This window comes from Cupressus sempervirens, chromosome 11, assembly GCF_028749045.1.
Source record: "Cupressus sempervirens isolate cs-2001-9-10 chromosome 11, ASM2874904v1, whole genome shotgun sequence".
Lineage (NCBI taxonomy): Eukaryota > Viridiplantae > Streptophyta > Pinopsida > Cupressales > Cupressaceae > Cupressus > Cupressus sempervirens.
In genome coordinates, this window is record NC_143128.1 from 601,328,429 (window position 1) to 601,355,994 (window position 27,566).

At 35.1% G+C, this 27,566-nt stretch overlaps 1 pseudogene; it reads right to left on the bottom strand.

Annotated features, from left to right (window-relative positions):
* Positions 1-7,404: 7,404 nt before the first annotated feature.
* LOC149531114 (septin and tuftelin-interacting protein 1 homolog 1-like) overlaps positions 7,405-27,566 on the bottom strand; it is a 235,465-nt pseudogene continuing 215,303 nt past the window's right edge.

Here is a 27,566-nt window from a genome sequence, read left to right on the forward strand (position 1 = left end):
CAAGCCTTAGTATTGCATTACCATTTTGCTCTTTGATTGCAAGTCCCTCAGACTTGAGTTTTTCGCTCCACTCCCTACTAATTTTCTTGAAGTGCTTGTCTTCTTGTAACTAGGAGATGATAGCCTGAATGTCAGTGGTTGTAGGATCATTGGTGGTTAACATTCCTAAGATGCTTGCCAGTGGGGTGACTAGTTTGATGAAGCAATTAAGTTCACAAATCTCCGCCTTCATTATGAATTTAGTTAGCTTAAGGCTTTCGAGTTTTCCTTCTATCACATCATTTGTTGATTTCCATAGGCCCACCTTAGTGTCATGTCTAACTTCTCTGAGGTCCACAAAATGTAATGCGAAGTCCTCTGCAAACATGTCTTCAATCCTCCCTTACTTAGTGGGCTTAGCAATCTCCATAGTCAAATGCCCTGTATCAGGATCTTGTCCAAGAATTGACAGGGTCTTTTGCTTCTTAACTTTACTCAATGCCAATCTAGAATAGATAGCTAGAGATAAAGTGCCTTTGCTCTTGCTTCACCGTGTAGTGGTCCACTAGACCCATTTTCTAGTTCTCTTGTAGATTTTGGCCATCATGATGTCTAGGTCTTCTACAACTTCTTCATTAGGTTCTAAACTTATGAGATTACCGCTTAGCTCGGTCAAGTAGGTATTTCTATACATGTTTTGATCGTTTTCTTCAACTCCCTCTACATCAATATTAACCTTATACATCTTCACTTGACCAACTATCAATCTAGAGAAGGCTTGATCACGGCTCTCGAACTCATCTTTGCAGTCAAACCAATAGTCCTCAATGGTAGTGATGTGCTTTATAACGATCCCTATCTACAAAACATCTTTGGCATACTCATTCAGGTTGAACATGGGCCTCAAGACTTCATACATGTCCAACTTATATTTCTTCTCGAACAACTTCTTCATGTATTTGGCATTAGACTGGGTATCGTAGCTGAAGGCTCTGACTTTCATGGGGAATTCATATCCTTTCTTCTTCAGACTCCCACTTAGTATATTCACTTGTAGAGCTTGCCGTATGATCTCGATCAACATGATCATGTCACTTGGATACCTTGGTAGCTTTAAGGGAAATCTGTTGAATGCAACAAGACACAAATAAGAAAATGATGAGAATTGAATGAAGTGACATCCAAATTGACTAATGGTGGCCATGGATTTTGGGCTAAATCTCCTTTTCGGGCATCCTTGTAGCTCCCTAAAAATCCTCATAGTAAACACATCATTCACCTTAACATAATCCACATAGCTATTTTGTAATTGTAGACATGGATAAAATTCATAAGATTTAACATCATCAGGGAAGTTCTCTAATCTTGGGAGGCTAGGCATAATTACAATGATGCCAACATATAAATCAAGAAGGAAGACATGTAGAACGTATTATAGAACTTAGCTTCCTAGAGAGCATTGGACAAAATTTCGCTTACCTCTTGAGCCCAGTCAATGTATTGGGTATCTGAGAAAATTACTTGAACTAAAAAGAAATACTGCTCGATGAAATTCAAAGCTTCTACCTCACCTGTCAACCTATGTAGGATGACCAAAATATCAGTGATTTCTGGCTTAAGGTTGGTCCCAAACAAGGTTTTGGGAACTTTACTCTATCACTTTGAGGTTTATAGAACCATGTCCTCATGATTTCTTTCCTCTAGACCATCTTTTGGCTGAGAATTCTAAGATGAATCTACCAATGTCTAAATCAAAGAACTCCTCCCACTCTGGCACACAAAGGCAGTTCACCGCTATTTTCCTATCAATTGAGATTGGCACTAAATCATCAGGTAGCACAATTTGCCTAGTTTCTGAGTTGTAGTGATGAATGCATTCATAAATCAACTTAGGGGCTTGGACCGCAACTGGCAAAAATAGTTTCTTCAACTAAACTGCATCATTAGAGCTTCTCAGTGATGGGATGAATTCATTCATATTTCAACCTTTTCTAGGAGATTTCCATGTCAAAGAAGTGAAGAGAAGTATCTGTGAAGTTCTGTAATATAGACTTGATACCAGTTAACCAATCAAAACCTGTGAACTTGGTTGTCATGAGTTCATGAACAAAATTTTGATTCGAGAAAGTGAATGAGACAACAAATGCAATAGTCATAGGTTTTTCAAAAGCTAATTGTATTGATAGAGTGAAAAATCAAAGAAAAAGTGGTAACCAATTCAACTACTTGTCCATCTTTATATGAGAGCCTCAATTCATTCGTTGATCTTTAGAATTCACGCGAGACGAATGAATTTAAGGAAATATTCATTGGATAGTAAATGCAAGAGTTCAATGGACAACTAGAGGTCTTTTCACTATTTCGTTGAACTCAACAATAACTTTCTATGTTTGCACTACTTACTTTTCCATTTTCCTTTAAGTTTTGGAAAGTTACCATTGGGGTACCTAGTTGAGGAAAGTGTGCTAAATGAGATTCTTACTATATTTCTTCTTCCTTAATGATTCAATCCATTCCAACATTGCTTGGGCACACTCTGGACCCACTACAAGGGTTAAAACTTAACCATTAACTTGATTTTCTTGAAAAATAAAAAAACTGTCTTCATGGGTTGGAAACTCGTCAAGGAGAAGACATTTTACATTTTTTTGTCATTGCTTCCTTCCAACTCAAATATTTGACAACAACACCTCTAGAATATTTGAATGCTTGGTTAAGGTGTGAGTACCTATTTGAGAGTCATTAAACATCTTGTTTTTCACCTCAAGCCATTTTGTGGAAAACTATCTTCACGGGTTGAAAACCTGTCGAGGAGAAGGCAACTTTGGATTTTTTGCCAAGGCTTAAATATTTGAGTAACAAAGAATCTGAAAAATGTTTACACATCTTAACTTGGATTCAAACATTAATTTATCTTAGAAACCTTCACCTTTTGCACATTTTTACTCCATATGTGTCTTCAAGTGGTTATTACAAGAAATCACCTTCATGGGTTTGAAACCCGTTGAGGAGAAGATGATTTTCAAATTTCTGCCAATGCCTGCTTATTAAGGAGTGGTACACTGTAAGTGAATATGGAGCATGATTGAACATCAAATGAGAAAATTTGATCTCTATTGGACTAGGTACTAACTTACCCGACTAGTACACGGTAAAATAAACACCCACCCGACAAGAGGGAAAGACAAGGTAAAAAGAGAAAATCCGATAGAGATCACCTAACCTTAGGGGCTTAGACCTAGGCTCAAACACGACCGAGGATTTGAATCACTTCTCTTACTAAACAATACTCACTTTTACCAATTGGTTAGAAAACAAAAAGTGGGGAAACATGCAGAAATCTGTACTTACATATTATATTATCTCTTGGTGATTTAGTAAAGATTAAATACAACTTCCCAAGGTGATAAAATAGCACATGTAGATGTATGTATGTATCTATGTATGTGTATATGTATGTATGTATGTATATATGTATATATGCATCTCTACATCTTGTTGTCATACCCTTGTGATCATTGTATACATACATACATACATACATACATACATACATACATACATACATACATACATACATATATATATATATATATATATATATATATATATATATATATATATATATATATACACACACACACACACACGTGTGTGTTTATGTGTGTATGCATGCATATAAATAGAGAGATCTATGTATATATACATATATACATACATAGACACACATATGTGGGAAAATATAAAGAGATACATGTTTAGAAGGAAAAGAAAAAAATATTTACATACTCTTCTTCCCTTGAAGAAAATCGCAAAACACTAGTACATTTGGGCTTGAATATACCACAAATTACACCATCGTCACAAATTGCCGTCGTAATTTGACCTCAAATGTTGTAGTTCAAAGGGCACACAAATCATAAGGGCATGACATGACAAAAAAATTCATAGAGCAAGGGCACAAAAATCACAAGGGAATGATAACAAAATGCAAAGATCACAAGGGCACAAAAATGAAATGTAACAATCACAAGGGCACGACAACAAAATTGTAGATCTCCATTGATCTCCACCAAGGGTACGACAACAAAATGCAGAGATCATAAGGGAACAACAACCAAATGTAGTGATCACAAGGGTACAAAAATGAAATCTCCACCAAAGTTTAGAGCTCTCCACCCTTGTTCGGAGCTCTCCACTCTCTCTCCACAATCAAAACAAATGGGGAATGATTTATGCCATTTTTTTTTGTTTATATCTAAAATCAACTTCACATTGTGTTGTAACTTTGACATAGGTATTTGATCCTTGATAGCTTTCATTTCAACATTTCAACATTGAAGTTTTCAAGTTTCCTCTTCATTATATAGTCCTTTCCACCCTAAAAACCACTTTGTTACTTCATTAAAATCAAGACTTGAACAAAGCCAATGATACAAAACCTATTGCCACTTTGAAAAAAATGTTGCCTCCAGCATTGCAACCATATGAAAAATGGGAATAACACATGCCCGAGCCATAACCCAATTAAATTGGTCTACTTGCTAATTAGCTGGGTTGATTATAAATTCCTATAGAACAATCATCAGATTAGGTACGATAAAATGAACATTCAATTGTTCCCAACTAGCAGGATCAAATATAGTTTTCTATGGTGATAAAATTGCCTATGCAGATGCATCACTTGCTTGCCAGACATGAAGTGCAATCCCCAATTTATAATGAATGGTTAGATATAAAGGCTCCATATGCTGGCCCAACAATGGAAGCTTAGGATGAAACCATACATGTATTGAAGTTAATTTGGGCATCACTATATGATCCATAATGTTATGAAGTATTGAAGCCGGTAGTAGCTTCTCCCATGTCTCCAGAAAACATAGCATGGGTTTAGGGTCCCTTGGCTCCCAATAATTTGTAGCATAGGTTTTGGGTAGTAACTCCTTACACTCAACTCTTCACTGAAGTTATTCTCTCTGCCACAATGACATTACCTCTAAACCATGCAAAGGATGTTGAAGTGGTTCCCAACCTTGAAACACTCTTATAAGCAATTGCAAAGCAAATGTAGATGCAATACATGACAAAGTGCACAACTTGTAGTCTTTATGTTAAAGCATGTATCTTTGGTTTGACAATAACTGTGATTAACATATATATACCAGCATGATGCACATACTTATATATATATATATATAGAATAGTAGTATATCAAACAATACATAGTTGAAACCGATGTCATATATATATTATCTGAGATCTCATTTAAGGCATGATCAAAATTTATTTTGATTCCTTTTATTTTAGATCACTATTGATCTATATTATATTGGGTTATAGTTCATAATGATCGGTAATACATGATTAAGACTTGTGTTAAGTCTATTTAAATTAGGTTTGATAAATTATCACTAAACCAATGTGATTGTGAATGTTCATGTCTCCATTCAAAGACATGCCCATTCACCATCACACCCCTCCATGTGATTGTGAATGTTCATGTCTCCATTCAGAGACATGCCCATTTACCATCACAAATTAGTGTTCATACCTGCAATAAAAGTTGTGCATTAGTCAACCTCAAATATGAAATATGGCACAACAGAAAAATTGATCCAACTGCATACATATTCCAGAATCCAAATAATAAAACAATACAACTCACTCAACCCGTGCTAAGTGACTTAGCTCAAGATCTTGCACAAAAATAATGTAGACCAGGAAAAATGGGCAAAGTTTGCAAGAAATTTTATAAAAACATATCATAGCAGATATTTTTAGAAAGAAACAAGCCCTAACCATGATCAGTTGTTCCCAGCTAGTAGGATCAAATACAAATTTTCAAGGAATTGCATATGCAGATGTATGTATGTATGTATGTGTATATATATATATATATATATGTATGTATATGTGTGTGTGTGTGTGTGTGTGTGTGTGTGTGTGTGTGTGTGTGTGTAGTGAGATCTCATGGATTGTGGAGATCAGTGAAGATCTAAGATTTCGTAGTCATGCCCTTGTGATCACTGTATTTCGTTGTTGTGCCCTTGTGATCTCTACATCTCATTGTCGTGCCCTTGTGATATTTGTATATGTATGTATGTATGTATGTATATACATACACACACATACATACATACATATATATATATATATATATATATATATATATATATATATATATATATATATATATATATATATATATATATATATATATATATATATATATATATATATATATATATATATATATATATATATATATATATATATATATATATATGTGAATATGTGTGTATGTATGTATATAAATAGAGAGATCTTGGCACAACAAAAGAATAATAAAATCACACAATAGATCACATGGCCATAGATGCAATGGCAACACCTATTGGTAAGTAGATTCCTCTTTTTCTCTCACATTTATCATGTGTTTATTTCACTTGAACTATATAAGGAGTGAGTTAGGACTTATATAGGTTAACCTTACATTAACTATAAAGTACAAGACAAAGGTTGCATAGGGTATTACAATATTGTAATTATAGAAAACTACCTAATTTGCCCAATTGGGTGTATGATGGTGAAGAGCTGTATTAGGTGAGTAAAGCTCACTAGTGGTTATAGGAATATAGATACATCAAAATAGTTAGAAACCATAACTACATATTCATTAGAGTGAGTAGTTCACGAGTTAATCCCATGGATATGAGTATGTAGGCAACCTGGTAGGCAGAGTATGCCTCCAATGTGCAGATGCCTTGAACATAGTTAGGTAACACTTAACTATTTTAAGACATTATATGTTAACTCACGAGGCTCATTCCCTTGCAGAAGCCTCTCACCAAATCACCCAAGATGGCTAGAGTATCTGGCTAAGAACCTCCTATATTGCTCAATTTCTTGACTTCATCTCTGACATAATTATGATGATGTATAAGAGGATTATATGTTTCTTTATTGTTGCTAATATCTATTTTCATTCTAAATATGTACTCTTACTTGTTTTTAGCACTCTCTTTGACAACAATTTACCTTTCGACTATTGTTAGGGCCTAAGCTTTAGAATCAATGTAAGTTAATTTTCATGATAGTAGAATTTCTTGAATTTATCAACACAGTACTAAGTGGAATCCAAAAAAATTGAATTTCAATTGTTTGTTGGGGATGCAATCATATTTTATTTCTTAATTTTGAATGCAATATCGAGGGTTTTAACTTAGGCCAGGGGATAACATTTGAGTTGTGAACATAAAATTGGGAATGATTTATGTCATGTTTTATTTATTAATTTATTTATATCTAAAATCAACTTCACATTGTTTGTTAACTCTGGCATAGGTGTTAGATCCTTAATAGCTTTCATTTCAACATTTCAACATTTAGGTTTTCAAGTTTCCTCTTGATTATATGTTTGGTTTATCAATGATTTCCTCCAGTTTGATTATAGCGCATCTCAACTAGCTGCTCCAATGATGTAATCACCCATCTATCTCTAGATTATGCAAGCACTTGTTGATTTACAAAATCTAGACAGATAGTGAGAGTTCCTAAGCCATAAACCTGAAGAACATCATGTGAGCATCCCACTTTAGGGAAAAATTGGATGTCATGTTCTTGTGTATATATTACAATCACTTCCTTCAAACTCAACTGAGGTACACCCATGGAATTATTTAGGTGAATCCCACTACCCATGGAAGCTGAGGCTTGTTGTTGAGTATATGCTGCTGCTGCTTGTTGCTGCTAAAGTGCCTCAAATTGGCACTGCTCCGTCACCCTAAAATAGCTTACATTCTCTCTAGCCCTAGGTTGTTCAACAGTCATACCCTCTATAGCTTGATTTATCATTTCAAGGGCTACACTTAGCTGTCTTCTTATCCTCTCATTAGCAAGAAGCTCAAGGTGAAATAGTCCTTTCCACCCTAAAAATCACTTTGTTACTTCATTAAAATTAGGACTTTCAAAACAAAGCCAATGATACAAAACCTACTGCCACTTTTGAAAAAATGCTGCCTCCAAGATTACAACCATATGATAAATGGGAATAGCACATGCCCAAGCCATAACCCAGTTAAATTGGTCTACTGACTAATTAGCTAGGTATTGAAGTTAATTTGGGCATCACTATAGAGATCTCATGGATTATGGATTATGGATTATAAACAAAAAATAAAAGAAAACATGACATTAATCATTCTCCATTTGTATGTATATAAATAGAGAGATCTTGGCACAACATAAAAATAATAAAAGTCATTGTTGTCACAAAAGTTTGCACCCTTGCCTAAAGTTTTTACCTAAAGGTAACCTTGTGAAACATGGAAACAATCTCCAAGCTATGGGACTTGAACTATGAGATTGAGTCTCTGGAGAAGGTTGAATTCCTTACTATTAGGGTGCATCTAAGTACTTTTTGAGAGAAAAATGGAGAAGGAATGCATGAAGAGAAAACTACCTAATCTAGTCTAAAGGGGATGATATACCAAAATAGTTTGTTCAACCTTGTTTCTGCTTAACAATGCTCTATTCACCAACATAACCTCAAAATACACTGATTCAGTCCTGTTCTTAATCCAATAATTACATACAGATCAGAAGCAAATTGAGATGCTACTAGGAAGGAACTTCTCTTTATAACATTCAAGGCCAAGTGGATATTGTTATGCAAATTGAAGAATAGAAGACACAACATAAAAAAGGCAAGGAAGTTCTACACTCATATTAATGGGAGAATGAGGTAAGATAGAGCATTACATTCATTCATAGATAAAAGAAAAATTATAGTAACAAAGCATGAAATAAAATATCAATGAATCAGAAAAAAGCCAACCCTAAGAAGGGTTACAAAATTTTCTTTTATAGTTCAAGCATAACTTAGACAGCTTCTCCCCTAAGGAAAATCACAAAAACTAAATTTAAGGTTGCAGAGAACAATCACTGCAAATTTGAAGAAGATCTGATCCTGGTACACTTTCAGATGTAGGAAAATCATACATTTCACCAAAAAATAGCCATGAGATGATGACCATTAATGCTTTAACCAAGTAGATGGATAACTAGGTGGCGATGGAGTGTCCCTTTACATTAATCAGGCATGGGAAACATTGAAAGTAACCAAGAGTTGATTTAGAAGATTAGATATGCCATTAGAAAATTGCTTCTTCCCGCTATCAAGACACTAAGTTAGCCATGTCATTAGTCAATTGGAGTCAATCCTCAGGCTTCGCCACATGGTCCAACTATTTTATATCATTCTACCATCTACCAGTCTCATATCTTCATATTTGACCCTTGGCTTCCTATGATTGCAGCTTTGCAAATTAATTTCTTAGCTAGCATTAAATGTTGTGATCATAATTGCCACTAATCATTCACTACCTTGACTCAAGGTGAACTTAAACTCATTGTGACCATGCGAAGGAGAAGAATGCATGATCACAACCTTAACTGTGGTTCAACATAAAACTCCAGTGAAGCTACAACAACTAAGTGTTGGAAGATCTGGCCCACCCAGACACGTGGTAGATTATCATTTCCTCGCATTCATTAAACCTTGAGCACCTTCATAATGTGGGAATATGAAAATCTTAGATCCTCATCTAATCAATGACCGTTGGAGAATTGGGGCCTTTAGCAAAATTTAGTATATTTGACAATAGAACATGCCCACCTAGAAAAAGTCTTACACACTCATTGGCCTCTGCAGCCTACTCAAAAAGATTGGCCCCACAAATGTACATGGAAACTGCTCACTTCGCCATAATGGATAAAGTTCATGCATCTTCAAGAAGTGTGCATACACCAACCATTGATCCAACAATATCTGATGATCGAGAAAAATGATAGAAAATTTGACATAGTCTGTGCTTTTGATCAATCAGGTGTCATCATTGAATTCCCTCTAATTCATGTATTTTGTGGCCTACATATTGGATCTGGCCACACAAGTCCACATGGAAATTGCTCGCTTCCCTGAAATGGCTAAAGATCATGCATCTTCAAGAAGTGCGCATGTGCCAGCCATTGATCAAATAGCATCTGACGAGTGAGAAAAGTTAATAGAAGATGCTCGTGCCTTTCACATCCTTGCAAATAGTTACTGAAAGCTAGTATGAAACACTATGAAGATGTGCTAAACAATGATTTAACCATTTTGCACCTTCACAATTTCCCTGAGTGTTAAGTGCTAACAACTTGCAACTAGGTGATGAAAGGTAGTCGCATGGTTGCGACTTGAAACATTCACCAAGATATATCATGAAAGGCTTGATACCTAGTGATATAAGGATAAGCTAAGATTTTTTAATGTATCTCTATAACATTAGAATGCTTGAATATTTGAAAATATGACCGTTGCACATGCTAATCACCTGAAAATTCAAATTTTGGTAGGAGGGCAAAATGGCTAACAATTCTGGCGACTCAAAAGGGATGCTTTCTTGCTAAGCATATGACCAGTGACTATTAATTTGTGGTGACTGATGAGGGAAGTACTGTACATACTTCATAATTTTTTGGGCCCTATTTTATCAATAATTTTGGGTCAACATATTGTAATTAACTATAACCCTGTTAGTGAACAGATTGTCTTCCAAGAAAATACATACAAATTAAATCTAAATGCTCAAATAAGGACACTAAATCATTACTAACAGTTGGATAAGTTATCATTGGATTGATAACCTTCCACTGAATTCTATCAGGTACAACTCCTTGTGTAGGATATGAAATGAATCAACTACACTACAAATACAAATGCTTTTAATCTAAATCCACAAAAGATTTACAAAACATCTATCTGTAAACATGGAATAGATGTGAAAGAGTCAACTAACTTAAAGGAAATAAACAACAAATGGCACAAAGTTCATTTACTTAACTATAACATTACAAAGAATGAAAACAGGAAACAAATCTTCCACCCCCTTGCAAAAATCAAGAATCAAAGCTTCAAAAATATCTTGATATCAAAACATACTCAGAAAACAACACTAAATGTGTTCAGAGAAAATTGAAAGTTACACAAAGATAAAAGTCAGTGAAACAAAAACTGCCCAAACTCAAAGTTTTGGTGTGCAATTATCTCCCAAGTCTCATTTCTCTAAAATGTAAAAGATAACTTAGACCTCATTACATGTTTGCATCAAAATTGCCATCTAGAGAAAACATAATTTCCCTTCCTTACATTACATTTCAAAATCAAAAATTTCCTTTTTTACTAACACAAAGTCCAGAAAAATATAAAACTCTACTCTTTTACAGCCCTAAAGTCTGCTCTCTTTCTTTCAGAAGGACTAAAAAACTTGAAAAACTGGAACTCTTCTCCTATTGTAGCGGAAAGTCTGCCATCAAGAAAGAAAAGTGGAACCCCTTTTCCTTGGCTCTTTGCCCCTTATATAAGTTCTCATCTTTCTGATGGGACTTATCAGTTATAATAACTGATTCTTGAAAGAAAACCATCTCCCCTTGTCCTCTTATACTTCTATCCTTTGAACTTTGTATAAGTATATGTATACCCCATCGTCAAGCGCAAAGATGACATATTGGAGGATAGAATACAATTCACTCTTAGCATTACAATTTCTTTTCATATGGAATGGATAGAATGTTCAGATTTATATTTGGTTGGGAAATAAGTAATGACACCTATTTAAAGAAATATCTGCACACTTTACATGTTCACCCCCACATGCCATTGCTTACCGACACCACATCTTCTCTTTACCACATTCCTCAGGTTCCCACGACTTCTGATTTGTGATAGTCATCTTTTGATGAGGACGACGTTTTAGAATAATCGTCTATTTAGGACCAAATGCAAATGATTTCGATTCCAAAACCCATTATTTTTTATGAATTTATTTTGACTCCATGGATAATAGGTATTATTCTGGATTCCAATTAATGCAAAGTGGGAGATCACAATCATTTTGATTGCTCTATCAAAGTCAGTTCTTTCATTTGATCGAACACCTCACCTGATGTTCCAAATTTGCCATCTTGCATGGTGTTAGTTCTAGCATTCCCCACAATTGGTGCCTATCTTTGAAGGAGCAATGCGAGTCTAATGTTTTGTCTTCAGCCTAAAACTTACTTTGATAGAACTTGTATTGCTATCTTCAATTGATTATGAGATTCATATTAAATCATAAATCGACTTCTCTAATCATCGATTCCTCCAATCTGTCATCTTTGCGCTTGACGATGGGGCATACATATACTTATACAAAGCTTGACTTTGGTGAGGGTGAATTCTATTCTTATCAAGCTTCATAGATTGCAATTCCTTCAAATCTTCAACACTTTGACCTATCAGCATCGAAGCCTCCCCTTTGAGATTGTTCAATTTGTTTGATGCCGTGACTTCATCACCTCCTCTTCATTATGGGTGATTACAAAGATGATTAGAGTTACTAAGAGCATCGTTCTTCAAACAAATGAATTCCATCAGTTTGGGTGATGCATGACCCATGAATCTTCCATTTATAGTTTGACATCTTATCAAACTACTTTCGTTTGAACACCGTGCCGATAATATTCTCCCGAATCGTAGGTTTCATGGCTAAAGTATGTGTCATGCAGACTCTCTTCTCTTATCTCTCACAGTGGACAGTGTGTTGAATATGGCTTTGGTTGGGGTTATCATAACACAAACCTACGACATATGTTGAAGTGTTTACCACAATGAATCCACTGTAGGAAAGGACGAAAACTATTTGTGATGGAAGACGAGGAGTTCCATGAGCTATGGTCATTGGCATTTAGGCAAATGGTTCACCTACACTGTCCATGCTTTGGCAATGGGTGTTGATGGAACTTGACCTTTGTTCCTTCATCTTCGAAAAACAACCGTGAACCTTCAAGTTTCCTCAATTTGCAAGTGAATTGTGGATATACTCCTCATGCATCGAGTTTGATTAATAACCATGCACTCTATCCATATGCGGCTCAAGACTGAGAACTTCATAATATGCACTCCAACATGCAAATGGGCCATAATTGTTATGTCAAACGATATGCATGCACTTTTCTTTGAGGATTTGATTTGCAGAAGTCTACTTATTAGTTCACCAAGATAGTTCTATTGATTAGGCTCTTTTAATTTCATTTCCTCATATACCATGTCACTGCCTAATTGTAAAGTTCCTTCCAATAGCCTATGAACATTTTATCGATAGTTTGTGTGTATTCCTTGCTCTGCATGTTGTGTAAACTGTACATCTTTATTTTTACTCTTGACACTTAGCATTGTGCTTCTCTTCATACGTAGGTTTAATCTATCTCCCGTAAGATGTTGTGTGGCCTAGGTCATTGTTAGTTGATGAACAAAATGGAACACCTCACATTGCATGCACCAGATTCTTTATAGGTTGCAAGTTCGAGAGTCTAAACTCATGAATTGGCATGGCTGGGGAAACATATAGCATATAGTTAAATGATCAACATGAGTTCAACTTTCCCTAATAAGATTTGAAGTGCTCATAGCAACAACCTTGTGATCACATCATCTGCATTCATTATTGGAAGTCTCCTTGAACTTTCCACGTATTAAGTGGACAAAGGTTCAAATTTCACATTTCAATTTGAATTCTCATGCCTTTTAAAAGTAAAATATAACCCCACATTCAAACTATTTGTGTAGTTATGTGTTCAATTAATTGGGCCATGCACCATAAATAGCTTGACATTCTTGTCTCTTGTAGCTTAATTGGCATTATTAATATGATCATGAGCATGGGAACCTGTTGTCTCGAACTTGAAATCTGGACCATTAAATCTGCATTTTGAATCACTAAATTCAAACCAGAACACTATGTTGAACTTTGAAATGACACTTGAATTTACATGTCAGGATTTTGAACCTCAATCTAAAATCTGACACCTTGAATCTACAACACAAGTCTTGAACTTTGAACCTTTGATCTTTGAATCACTGGACTTTCATGCTGAAACTGCAAGATGAACCATTTCGAACTACTTTGAACCTTAGTTCGAAGTAGTTTAAAACTCCACACTAAAAGTTTTAAAACTGTGTCGATATTGGGTACCAACAAACCCTAAAGAAACAAAAAGACTTGTATAAAAGGGCTTAGGGTTAGGAATTTTTCCATAAGGTGTGATGTGAAAATTGCTTCTTGCTGTAGTATTGAGCTGTAAGGGATTACAGATTGTAATCAGATTATAATCATTGGATCGTAATAATATTGGAATTGCTGTTTGGTAGACGTAGCCTAGGGTTTGGGTGAACCACATTAAATCTTGGTGTCTTGTGTTCTCTTTTGTACGATCTATTATTTTCTAATATTGTTTATATTTATATATAATTATTATTTGTATTCGAGGTTAATCCTACCAATGACCTTAAGCATCATTTGGACTATGGAGTCACAAAAAACTAAAATCTACTTTGCAAAAACTAGAAAATGGAAGAACTGCAACCTCTGCAACTGCAAAACAAAACAAAACTTTGCCTCCTCTACAACTGGAAACTCAAAACCTGCTATCTTTAGAAGAAACAACATGATCTTGTGCACTTATTAGAAAATAAGAGACTACTAATATGTACAAAAAACCTTAACCCTCGGGTATGTGCAAGATCATGGTGTACCAAACTACGGCCTTAAGTGGCAGTGAAAAACCAGAAAATCAGGGTTATGTAAACTTGACACATAATTTTAGAGTGGTTCTAGAATTTATATCAAAAAGTTGTAAGAATATAATCTGTAGAAAATTGAATCTAGTTTCTAAACTTCAAGGCCTTATCTAGAGAAAACATTATTTGATTGGTCAAAAGTTTAGATTTTAATGCAGTACTACGAAAATTTCAAGGCAAAAATAAAAAGTAGGTGTATGTCTGACCACCTTAATCATAATCAAATGATAATATTTTTAAATATAATTTTAGATATAAAAAGTAGACACATGCCTAGATGTGACGGATATTTTTGAGATTTTTTATTCCAAATAAATAATTAATTATGAATTTTCTACTATACTATTTTCAGAATTAAAAAAATTTCGTGTCTGACCACCTTAACTAGTTCAAAAGAAATTAAAATTAAGTTTTTTGTTTTTTTTTCTTATACTAGTCAAAGCATAGAATGTGACGCATCTCTTGGATTTCACAAATCTTATACGGTTTAAAAGTTATAGCTATTTTTCAACTAGTATGTCAATCAGCACTTTGTAGCTAACTCCATTAGAAAATAAGTAATAATTACTTACTGAACTCATAATTTGACAAACCTTACATTTATGAAAATCTATGAATATTCTTAAGAAATCCTTTTCATTACATCAAATTTTGGTTAAAAAAAAGTCGTCAACTACATGCTTGAAGTAAAAACCACATAAGAACATGCGAAAAACACATTTTCGAGATGTTTTAAAGATGACCATATAAGGTTGGTATTGAAAGATATAGTAGGAATTATAAAGGTATTCATTTTTTTCATTTAGTATCAGGATGGGTGGTAAAAAAGTTGGAATAGATTTTGAAATTCTTTGAGGAATTTCAGAACTGCATATTTTTCAGATCGCCACTTTTTGGCACACCATGATCCTGCACATACCCCCTCTCTAGAAGTAGGGTAAATCCCATTAACTAGAATGGGTAGAACATCACCATTAGGCCTAGATAATTGGAAGGCATTGGCCTCTTTGCAACTGGTGATAACATAAGGGCCACTTCACATAGCATCAAATTTGGAGTGCCTACCTAGCTTGGCTATGTCTGCATCCCATTTGAGAACAAGGTCTCTCTCTCTAAAAACCATGGCTTTTAATTTTTTATCAAAACTTCTCTTGACCTGTTGTTGATGTATCTCAAGAGTCTACATAGCCCACTATCTTTTCTCTTCTAGTTCCATTAATTCTTCCATTTGTCATGGCATCATTCTCAATTAGCTCCAACTAATGAGCTAACTCTAGGGAGGGGAACTCAAGTGAGATATGAAGCCTTGCTTCCCTTCCATAAGCTAAAATGAAAGGAGAATTCCTAATAGCCCTCTTAGGTGTGATTCTGTCATCCCAAAGGGCTATTCTTACCTTTAAATGACAACACCTTTGGTTGTCTTCAATTGTCCTCTTCATGATTTTGATCAAGCTCTTATTAGAGGACTTAGGCAAGCCATTTCCTTGGGGATAGTAATTTGAGGATGTACTCAGATATATTCCATGATCAATTACCCAAGAGAAAATATGAGTCCCAACAAAGGACTTAGCATTGTCTGATATTATTGTTGAAAGAGTAGCAAACTTAGTAACAATTCCATAAAGGAATTCCACTATTGAGGCCTCTGTGGCATCCTTCAAGGCTACTACTTTTTTCCACCTTGTAAAATAATCAGTTGCAATTAAGATCCACTTGTGACTAGAGATGGAAGGTGGATTGATTCGACCAATAAAGTCTAGCCCCCATTGGGAAAATGGCTGATCAACCTGAATAGGATGTAGGGGAAGAGCTACTAATCTTTGTTTGCTTGAAAAGAAAGCACACTTCTCACATTTTCTTATATACATATAATAGTCATGGAATAGAGTTCGCCAATAATAACCAACTCTCATGACCTTCATAGCTATTTTTCTAGCTGAGAAGTGGCCACCATTAGGGCCATCATGAAATTCTTTGACTATCCTATTTGTTTAATTAGGGTTGATACATTTTAGTAAGGCCCCATTTAGATCCTTCTTGAAAAGAATCCCATCTACTAAGGAAAAAGGGATTGATTGTAATATGTATTCTCTTCTTTTGGTCCTACTTAACCCTTGTGGATATCCTTCTCCTAACAAGAAGGTTTTCATGTCATGCATCTAATTGTTTGGATTTTCATCTCATGCGGGTTGCTCATATGTCAATACTAGTGCAACCTCCTCAATCATCTCCTGAGATGAAATCATCTGTCTATACAACCCTTTTCCCCTTCACAAGCTTTGTGATCTAGATATCAATGTCATATTCCATGACCTTGGTGATCCACCCAACTCTGTTCTATTTGATATCCTTGCTTAGGAGAAAGTCCTTCACACTTGCATGAGGGACCAATAGTTAGACTTTGTTGCAAGACAAAAGATGCCTGAATTTACTTAGAGCTCTTATGATAGTAAGAGTTTGCTTTTCAACATAGCTATATTTATCTTCATAATCCTTTAGGCCTTTGTTGAAAAAGGCTATAGGTTGTTCTTCATTTGTATCTTTTAATTGAGTCAAGATAGTTGAGATGCTTGACTCACCCCTTAGGGTGTAGAGAATGAAGTCTCTATCAAAATTGGGGTTGATAAGGGTGGGGGTTGATGCTATTGCTACCTCAATCTCTCCAAAATCGACTCTCACTCCTTTGTCTAGGTGAACACCATGTTCTTCTTAAGAATAGATGTAAGAGGCTTCACCATAGAAGAAAGATTAGGGATGAACCTTTTTACAAAATTAATTCTACCAAGGAAGCTTTGTAGCCCCTTCTTATGAGTAGGAAGTGGGAGATAAAGAATTTCATTTGTTCTTTCTGGCTCAATGGTTAAATCCTCCTTAGACACCATATGTCCAAGTAACTTTCCTTGACTGGTGAAAAACACACACTTTCTTGGATTCAAGGATACACCATATTCTCTACATTTGATGAATACTTGCCTAAGATGACGAAAATGATCTGCCACATTCTTGGAGTAGACTATTATATCATCAAGGTAGAACAACACAAATGTTTCAAGAAGATTCTTGAAAGCCATCTCCATTGCCTTTTGGAATCTAACACTTTCATTAGTTAACCCAAAGGGCATTTTACTATAGGCATAGGTGCCCCACTTAGTTGTAAAGGCTATCTTATATCTGTCAGACTCTTAAACCAACACTTGGTTGTAACCTGAAAACCATCCAAGAAAGAAAATATTTCTAAACTACCAACTTTTGATAATATTTGTTCCATGGAGGGGAGAGGATGGTGATCTTTGAGAGAGTCCTTATTCAAATCTCTAAAATCTACACATAGTCTAATCTCCCCACTCTTCTTCCAAACAGGAACAAGGGTAGCTACCCAAGAGGAATGCTTAATAAGAAAAATTATATTCACCTCTATTAACTTGGATAACTCCTTTTCATTAATGGCTCAATTCTAGGATTAATTGGCCTCTATTTTTTTTCTAACAAGTTTGGCATTATCACTCAAATCTATGGTATGCTAAAACAAACTTGGGTCAAAACCCTTTAAATCATCATATGTCCAAGAAAATCTATCATTAAACTATTGACATAGATGAACAAAATTTTTTTGTTCAATTTCAGAACATACTTTTTCCATATTGAGAGTCTTCCCCTTAACAACAACAACTTGTATGTGATCATCTTTGTTGGTAGCTAAATTAATACTTCTACTCCTTGCATGATCATTAGGATTGAAGACAATCCCCAAGGTGATTAAACCCTTAGGAAAATTTTTAGATATGAGGTTGATGATTTGATCACTGTACTAGCCTTACAATTTGGACTAGTTCCTCTCTAAGAATTCAGCCTCATTTTGCATAAAATTGACAATCTGCACATCAGAGTCAAAAAATTTCCAATTGGTATTGTTGTCTGGGATTGCAAGTCTTACAACCACTCTATTGTGTTGCTCCTTTTCATCTTCAACATGCTTTGGTACATCATAAGAAGCACCAATTTTTGCAAGCCTATCAACGTGTTTATTTTCTCTCCTAGGGATGCTCTAAATGTTGAATGCCTGAAATCCCTCAAGCAAAGCCCATACCCTATGCTTGTATAATTTGAAGAGGTTGTTCTTGGTAATATTATGGCTTCTTACTTGATTAACAACAAAATCACTATCCCAAAATACCCTTAGAACCTTGATTCCTCTCTTGTGTGCAAGTTGGAGACTTTGGATCAGAGCTTCATACTTTGCTACATTATTGGTGTAGTTGAATTGGAGCCTATAAGAGAAATATTATTTTTTCCAGTTCAAGGGAAATGAGTATGACAACAACCCCTAAAGCCATTTTTATTCCTTGATCCATCAAAGAGCAAACTCCACAATCCACTTGTATTTTCCTTTGTCTTTATAATATTGGGAATAGGGCCTCTTCCTCAAGTATGCAATAGGTTCCAAGACCTATCTCCCTATCCTCTTACACTGTTCAAATTGATAAGCAGTGGCCCACTCATCCAAGAGATAGTCAAGCACTTCTACCAAAGAAGTAGCAAGATCTTGGGCCATGTATTTATCATTTATCTCATGGATAATGCACTTCACATTGATGGGACTTGGAGTATAAGTCTCTATGTGATTAAGGACCAGAGGCTCTACTCTTAAGGAAGCTCTTGCACCATATATTGTCCTAAAGAACATATAGGACCAATTTTTTGCAATGTGACCTCCTATTTGTGTAGTGAAGTCTCTAGAAAGACAAATGGAAAAATAAGGTTCAACCTTTGCTACTAATATGTCTTGGGTTACAATACAACCAGGACAATGCAATGCCATCTCTACATTTCTTAGGATCCCTATAGTCTTGACAAAACTACCATCCAATTGAAAGACATCCCTAACTATGGGCTCATACTTTATTTCAAGGAGATCAACTATAGTTTTAGGCATTACAGAACTACTAGCCCTTGAGTCTATCATACAATTATGGACTAGTTTATCTCCAATGATCAAGGAAACATAAAAGCGAGGGGGCCTTATTTTCTTATTGTTTCTCTCCCTTTTATTAGATGCACTAGGCTGGTTGCATTCTCCTCTCTAGGTGGCTATTCCTTCATCTCTATGCTCTCTAATTCTTGCTATAATAGCTTTCTCTGTGAAGGCATAGCAACAACAGCATCCCATATGGAGAGATTGATAATAGCCTTCTTCATTTGATCTACAATGTTAAGAGGAGCACCTACTACTTTGGTTGACACTTTGGGAGTTGCATGGATTGGTGCCTAAAATTGAGTAGCCTGAGGCTCACCAAAATCCTTGTTTCTCATGTTTTGCTTCTATTGTGGAGCAACATTAGATTGCACATTTATTACTAGCACATGAGAAGCAACATCTGAAGTTGAAGCTAGATTAAGAGAGGGGGATGTAGAATCTTCAACAACTCTTCTATTACTTTTGGTGTTGTGAGCATATGAGAACCATCAACAGATTGACTAACATTACATTGCTGTCATGTTGCTTGCTCTTGTGTAGTCAATGCTAAGTAAGAATCTTCCTTCTGGCACATACAATATCCATAGGAATAATTGCAGGAAGGGTAGAAATCTTGATCTTGAGCAAGATTATTTTGAGGGACTAAAGCTTTGTTTGGGTTTGTATTTGCAATAGGGACATTACCAATAGGTCTATTCTGATTGTAGGGGACATGACTTTGGATTTGATTTGGGAGCCTACTATGCATAGGGGTTTGATACTTAAGTTGGGGAGGCTTGTTGCTTTGATCTTACTGCCTTTCTAGGGTGATCACCTTGTTGCTCACTTTTTGTATCAATGAGAAGCTATCCTCTAACTTCTTTTCTTGAATCTGCAATTTCCTATCTATATTTTGCATCAAAGTATTCAACTCTCCTAACTCACTAGTAAATATAGAGGCTTGAGGAGCTATAGAAAGGGGTTGAAATGTAGAAGTAGTAGGGATAGGGGCTATGTTAGGTTGATGATTAGGCATATCAGGAAAGAAGGGCATTAGAGGTCTTGGAGCTAACTTTCCTTGTGTTAATATATTTTATGCCTTTATGGAAATCTCATAACCATCTGGTAAGGTATCCCCTCCCATAGTTTTCACTGTGGTAGCTATGTCACTATTAAAGGTTCTAAGGCAATGTAAGAAAGTATTACCAAGGGAAGGCTTTACTGTGGTAGGTATTCTATCCCATGTCTTCTAAAATTGGTAATTGAAATCTATCTATATTCATGGGGTGCTCTCTTGATAGCTATTGGCTGCTCTAAAAGTGATAGGTGATCACTTTTGTCCTAAAAATGCTTACAAAGCCCTACTCCTAACCCATCCCAATCAGTAATTGAGTTATGAGGCAAAACTCTATACCATTTTAATTCTTTTCCCTTTAAGGATGAAGCTAGAAGCCTAACAATAACATCATCCTCTGTAATACCATGTATATTACAAATATTTGAAATATCTTGAATATTTTCTATAGGAGAGATGAAAGTTTCACCAGTGAAATCAGGTATGCTTTTGAGAGATGATACTGGAATATCATGTTTTTGAGCCAATAGGAGTGGAATCCCATCATTAAAGGTGGAAAATGCATGTGCTCTAGGTTGGGCCATGTGGAATAATTATCTATTTAAATGAAAGATGTCAATCTAAGCTGTGATCTATCAATAGGAGGAGTGGAGAGAGATCTTGCAGGAGTATGTGCTACTGCTACACCCCTAACTGGTGATAGAGATAATCTATTTCTCTTTCTCCTAGGGTTTGAAAATGAAAGCTCAGTGTATTGAAAATTACCTCTAGAAGATGCTCTTATATGAGCCTTGGGCATGAATCACAACATATTTGGTCTAGAAACTAGAATGTAGAGCTGGAGTCACCAAGTACTTGAAAATGAGCCTCTTGAAGGCCTGAAAACATTGAGAGTAGCACTATCTTCTCAACATGTATTTGAAGTTCTTTTCTTTGACACTAGTGAACTGGTAGATGAAAGAAAGCTTCAATATGTTGGTCCCAACGGGTGTGCCAAAAACTATTGTCACTAAATCTTGCACCCTTGCCTAAATATTTTACCTAAAGGAAACCTTATGAAACATGGAAAAAATCTCCAATCTGTGGGATTTGAGCTATGATATTGAGTCTCTGGAGAAAGCTGGCTTCCTTACTATCAAGGTGTATCTAACTACTCTTTGAGAGGAAAAGGGAGAAGGAATTCATGAAGAGAAAATTAAATAATCTAGTCTAAAGGGGGTGATACACCAAAATAGCTTGTTCAACCTTGTTTCTACCTAACAATGCACTATTTACCAACATAACCTAAAAATAAACTAATTCAGTCTTCTCTTAATCCAACAATTACATACAAATTAGAAGCCAATTGAGATGCTACCATGAACTTCTCTCTATAACATTCAAGATCAAGTGGATACTCTTATGAAAATTGAAGAATAGAAGACAAAACACCAACAAAGGCAAGGAACTTATGCACTTATATTAATGGGATAATGAGGTAAGATAAAGGGTTACATTCATTCATAGAAAAAAGGGTTACAAAATTTTCTTTTATAGTTCAAGCATAACTCAAATAGCTTCTCCCCTAAGGAAAAGCACAACAACTATATTTAAGCTTGTAGAGAAAAATCACTACAAATTTGAAGAAGATCTGATCCTAGTACACTTTCAAATGCAAGAAAATCATACATTTCACCAAAAAATAGCCATAAGAAGATAGAAATAGTGGCCATTAATGCTCCAACCAAGTAGATAGGTAACTAGGTGGCAATGGAGTGTCCCTTTACATTAATCAGGCATGGGGAACATTGACAGTAACCAGTAGATGATTGAGAAGATTAGATCTGCCATTATAAAATTGCTTCTTCATGCTATCAACACACCAAGTTAGCCATGCCATCAGTTAATTAGACTCAATCCTTAGGATTTCCCACATGGTCCAACCATTTTATATCATTCTTCTATCCTACCACTCTCATATCTTCATGTTTGACCCTTGACTACTCATGATTGTGGCTTTGCAACTTAATTTCTAAGCTAGCATTAAATGTCGCGACCATGCAAAACTATGATCATAATAGCCACCACTCATTTTCCACCTTGACTCAGGGTGAACTTAAACTTATTGTGATCATGTGAAGGAGAAGAATGCATAATCATAGCCTTAACTTTGGTTCAACACAAAACTCTAGCAAAATTACAAGAACTAGGCAGTGGAAGATTTGGTGCACCCAAACACATGGTAGATTGTTGTTTCCCTACATTTGTTAAACCTTGAGAATTTTCATAATGAAAAAATATGATAACCCTAGATCCTCATCTGATCAACGATTGTTGAAGAAATTGGGCCTTGGCAAAATTTAGTATATTTGACCAATAGAACATGCCCACCTGGCAAAACTCTTACACACTCATCGGTCTCCATGGCCCACTCAAAGAGATTGGCCCCAAAAATCCATATGGAAACTACTTTCTTCCCCACAATGGCTAAAGTTCATGCATCTTAAAGAAGCATGCATATGCCAACCATCTAACAAGATCTGACGATCGAGAAAAGCGAAAGAAAATTTGACATAGTCTGCGCTTTTGACCAATCAGGTGTCGTCGTTGAATTACCTTTGACACATCCAATTTTTAGCCCACATATTGGCCCTAGCCCCACAAGTCCACATGGAAGCTATTTGTTTCTCTGCACTGGCTAAAGATCATGCATCTTCAAGAAGCATGCGTACACCAGCTGTCAATTGAACAGGATCTGATAGTTAGGAAAAATCTACAGAAGATTCCCATGCCTTTTGCATCCTTGCAAATAGTTACTAAAAAATAGCATGAAATGCTTTGAAGATGTGCTAAGTGAAGATTTAACCATTTTGCACCTTTGCAATTTCCTTGAGTGTTAAGTGCTAACAATCTATGACCAGGTGATGAAAGGTAGTCACATGGTCACAACTTGAAACATTCACTAGGATATATCATGAAAGGCTTGACACCTAGGCATATAAGGATAAGCTAATATTTTTTTAATGTATCCCTATAACATTAGAATGTTTGAATATTTGAAAATATGACCATTGGACATGCTGATCAACTAAAAATTCAAATTTTGGTGGGAGGGAAAAATTGCTAATAGTCACTCAACAGGTAGCATGGCCACATATGTGATGACAACGCCTATTGGTAAGTAGATTCCTCTTTTTCTCTCTCATTTTTTATGTGTTTATTTCACTTGAACTATTATTTCTTAGGGGGCATTTTGTAATATTGGATACATTTTATGCAAGACACAATGAGGACATTCTTGGATATACCTAGTGTACCTGGCTTTTAAGGACATTCTACTTGCTTGCAAAAATTACATGCATCACTTGCATGCTAGACATGAAGCACATTCCCCAATTTATAATGAATATTTGGATATAAAGGCTCCATATGCTAACTTGAAAATGGTAGCCAAGGATGTAACCTTGCATGTATTGGCACACTCTCCTTGTGAGGATCCTAAGTATCTATTACTGCTATTAATTTGGTCTAGTTGCTGATTAACTAGGCTGATTACAAATTCCTATAGAACTGTCATCAGATTAGGTACAATAAAATGAACAATCAACTATTCCTAGCTAGCAAGATAAAATACAATTTTCCAAGGTGATAAAATTGCATATGTAGATGTATGTATGTGTATATATATATGTATGTATGCATAGATATGTATGTATACACATATATATGCATATGTATATGTGTATATATGTGTATATATACATACATACAAACACACACATATGTGTTTCCATGAATGCATGTATGTATCTATATAGAGATCTTGTGAATTGTGGAGATTAGTGGAGATCTAGGATTTCATTGTCGTGCCCTTGTGATCATTGCATTTCCTTGTCGTGCCCTTGTGATCTTTGCATCTCATTGTCTTGCCCTTGTGATCTCTATATATGTATGTACGTATGTATATGTATGTATGTATGTATGTATATAAATAGAGAGATCTTGGCACAATAGAAAATGAATAAAAATCACTCAACGGGTAGCATGGCCACAGATGCAATTAAAACACTTATTGGTAAGTAGATTCCTCTTTCTCTCTCTCATTTTTTATGCATTTATTTCAATTGAACTATTATTTCTTAGGAAGCATTTTGTAACATTGGATTCATTTTATGTAGGAGGCAATGAGTACAATCCTGAATGTACTCGTGTGATGAATCGCTTGTGAGAAATGAAGATGGACTTCCCCTGAGAGTAGCATGAAGCGATGAGGACATTCCAAGTACTATAAAGATTGACCCTTTCTTAAATATTTTAGATGTTAATGGGGAATTTAGATGTTGCGGGGGGGGGGGGATGAGCTTCCACCTTCACGTGGTTGTCCCTAATTAGTAGAGAATATTAAACTATTCTTGAAACCAAGTGAACCTCAATATTAACCTATGATTGTATGACAACTAATTGTTTGAATCTATTGGTTCAAGCAATGTAGAAGGACTCCATAGTTCAACATGCAATGTCAATTCATATGCATACAACATTAGGCAAAGCTGAAAAACACAACAGGTTTTCATTTTTGTTAGAGGTCTTTAAATAGGTTTTTTAAGTTATAGACCATCACAAACATTGTTCATGATGGTCTATAATTTTAAAAACTGAATAGACCTATTAAATAAATATAATCATGTAGTGTTTTATCAGCTTCACTTGTTGCCCATGCATTTCAATGCAACAACATATGCATTCTCGATTCAAAACCAAGTGAAGATCAATATTAATGTATGATTGTATGACAACTAATTGTGTGAATCTACTATGAGCTATGAGAGAATCATAGCTATTCAACATTTGCCACCAATTTTTTTAAAGTTAATATAGCATGTCGTTACAATTGAGATGACCACTTTTATGGCTAGCCATCAGTCGTGCGACATTCCTACAACATGCTTGTCACCATTGAGATAGACATTTTTGACAACTTTTCATGGGTCCCATAGCATTTCTACCGCAATTAGGGCAGTGTCTTTGATAGCTTTTTGTCGCAATTGGGATGGTGAAATGAACTCTTTGCTAGTGACATGGCCCAATTTATGATAGCTATTTTTGTCACAATTTTGATGGTCACCCTTGCCATCACAAATTGTGATAGAAAAAGTCTGATGCTTGTTTGAGGGAGCTAATTCTTCTTTCTGTCAGTTGGGCGACAAGTGTTTGTCGCAATTATGATGGCCTGCCATCACAATTTAGGCCCAAATGTAGTAGAGTGAATATATATTAAATATAAAAATACATATATATTTATTTATACACACATATTTAAATATAAATATATATACATATACATCTATATATAGATATATACACAGATCTCTATATTATTCACTCAAAGATGCTAATGTAAGGTGACATAGCTAATAAATTAAGCAATAATAATTATCATGGATGATACTTTGACAATGAATTCTTTCTAGATAACCCTTTGGGTTCAACACCCAAGCTGATTTTGAGATGATGCAACCAATATTCTTTCTTGTTTCGCCCATCTATATTTACTAGTGTTCTTTCCTGTTGCACCATCCTTATTAACTAGTGTTCTAGATAATAGTTCCATTCTTCCATTTTCATGGCCGTGTTGTAGATCTCATACATTTTTTCTTGCTTCCAAATTTAATGTGGTCATGGGGAAGAATTATGTGGGGTCCCTTTTCCCTTTCAGTAGGCTTGACTTTGAGGTTCTTTTGGATCCTCAAAGTTTGGTTTTACTGGGGTTGCCCTCTTCTCCTCCTACAATTGTCATCCATAGGAAGAGGAAATACAACTACTCCTCTTTCTCTTTTGTGTGTGGTGAAAGGGATGTCTTTAGGATAGGGCGAGGTTCCTTATTTCATTTCAATTCTTTCTTCTAGTTAAATTATTTCTAGTTTCTAATGAGTTTTTTTTCCAAATCTCACAAATTGTGAGATTCACTTCATTTGCCTTGATGGCTAAAATACAACATTTCTAACATTTCTTGTATTTAACTAATTAAAATAAAAAATCTTTTTTCTAATTCACATATAAACTCATCTCAAATCACAACAATCAAGGCACACCTTATGTCAGATCACAAACAACCCTAAGCATAAAAACTTCCAATAACTATTTATTAGATTATAAATAAAATTATCTTAAACCACATGGGATAAACACAACATATGCATTCCCATTGGTTGTGATTTGAGATAAATTTATTTGTGACTTGGCAAAGATTCATTGTTAACCTCTGTGATGATTAGGATCACGTCATTTATTGTCACATCACCTAATATATGTACCATTGGTTACCTATATTAGACACCATATATTTTTTGTGAAACACCTACAAATTAATCAAAGAATAAGGTTTTGGGTCTCCATCTTTTTCTAGGTAGTCTAGCTTGTTTAGATGATAGAATACTTACAAAGAGGTTTGAAGTGGGTGAGAATAGAATGTTTGACTATACACTAGTTCTTTGGGGTTAATTGTTTGTTTTTTAGATGGTTTTTAAACATCAAGGTGAGTTCTTTTAATATTTTTCTTGTGGTGGTTAGGATTCTACTTTATATTTCATCATAAAATTATATATTTTCATCTATGTAGTAGTGATACATTGAAATATATAAAGTGATGCAATTAATATGGCTAATTTTTAAACAAAGGGGGATCCCTTGTGCACCATTTTTTAATAATGTATAATCATTAAATATTTATCAAAAACCTCTAACGCATATGATCAATTTCATTCAAAGGTTATCAAAATAACATGGCATGAATAATAAACAAGGAAAGCGCCCTTCATTGCACTATTCTTTAACAATGGATTCTAGCTAGATGCTTATTAAAAGCTTCTAAAACACTCTAATAAGTGTCCTTAAAGATTATTAAAACAAAATGACAATGA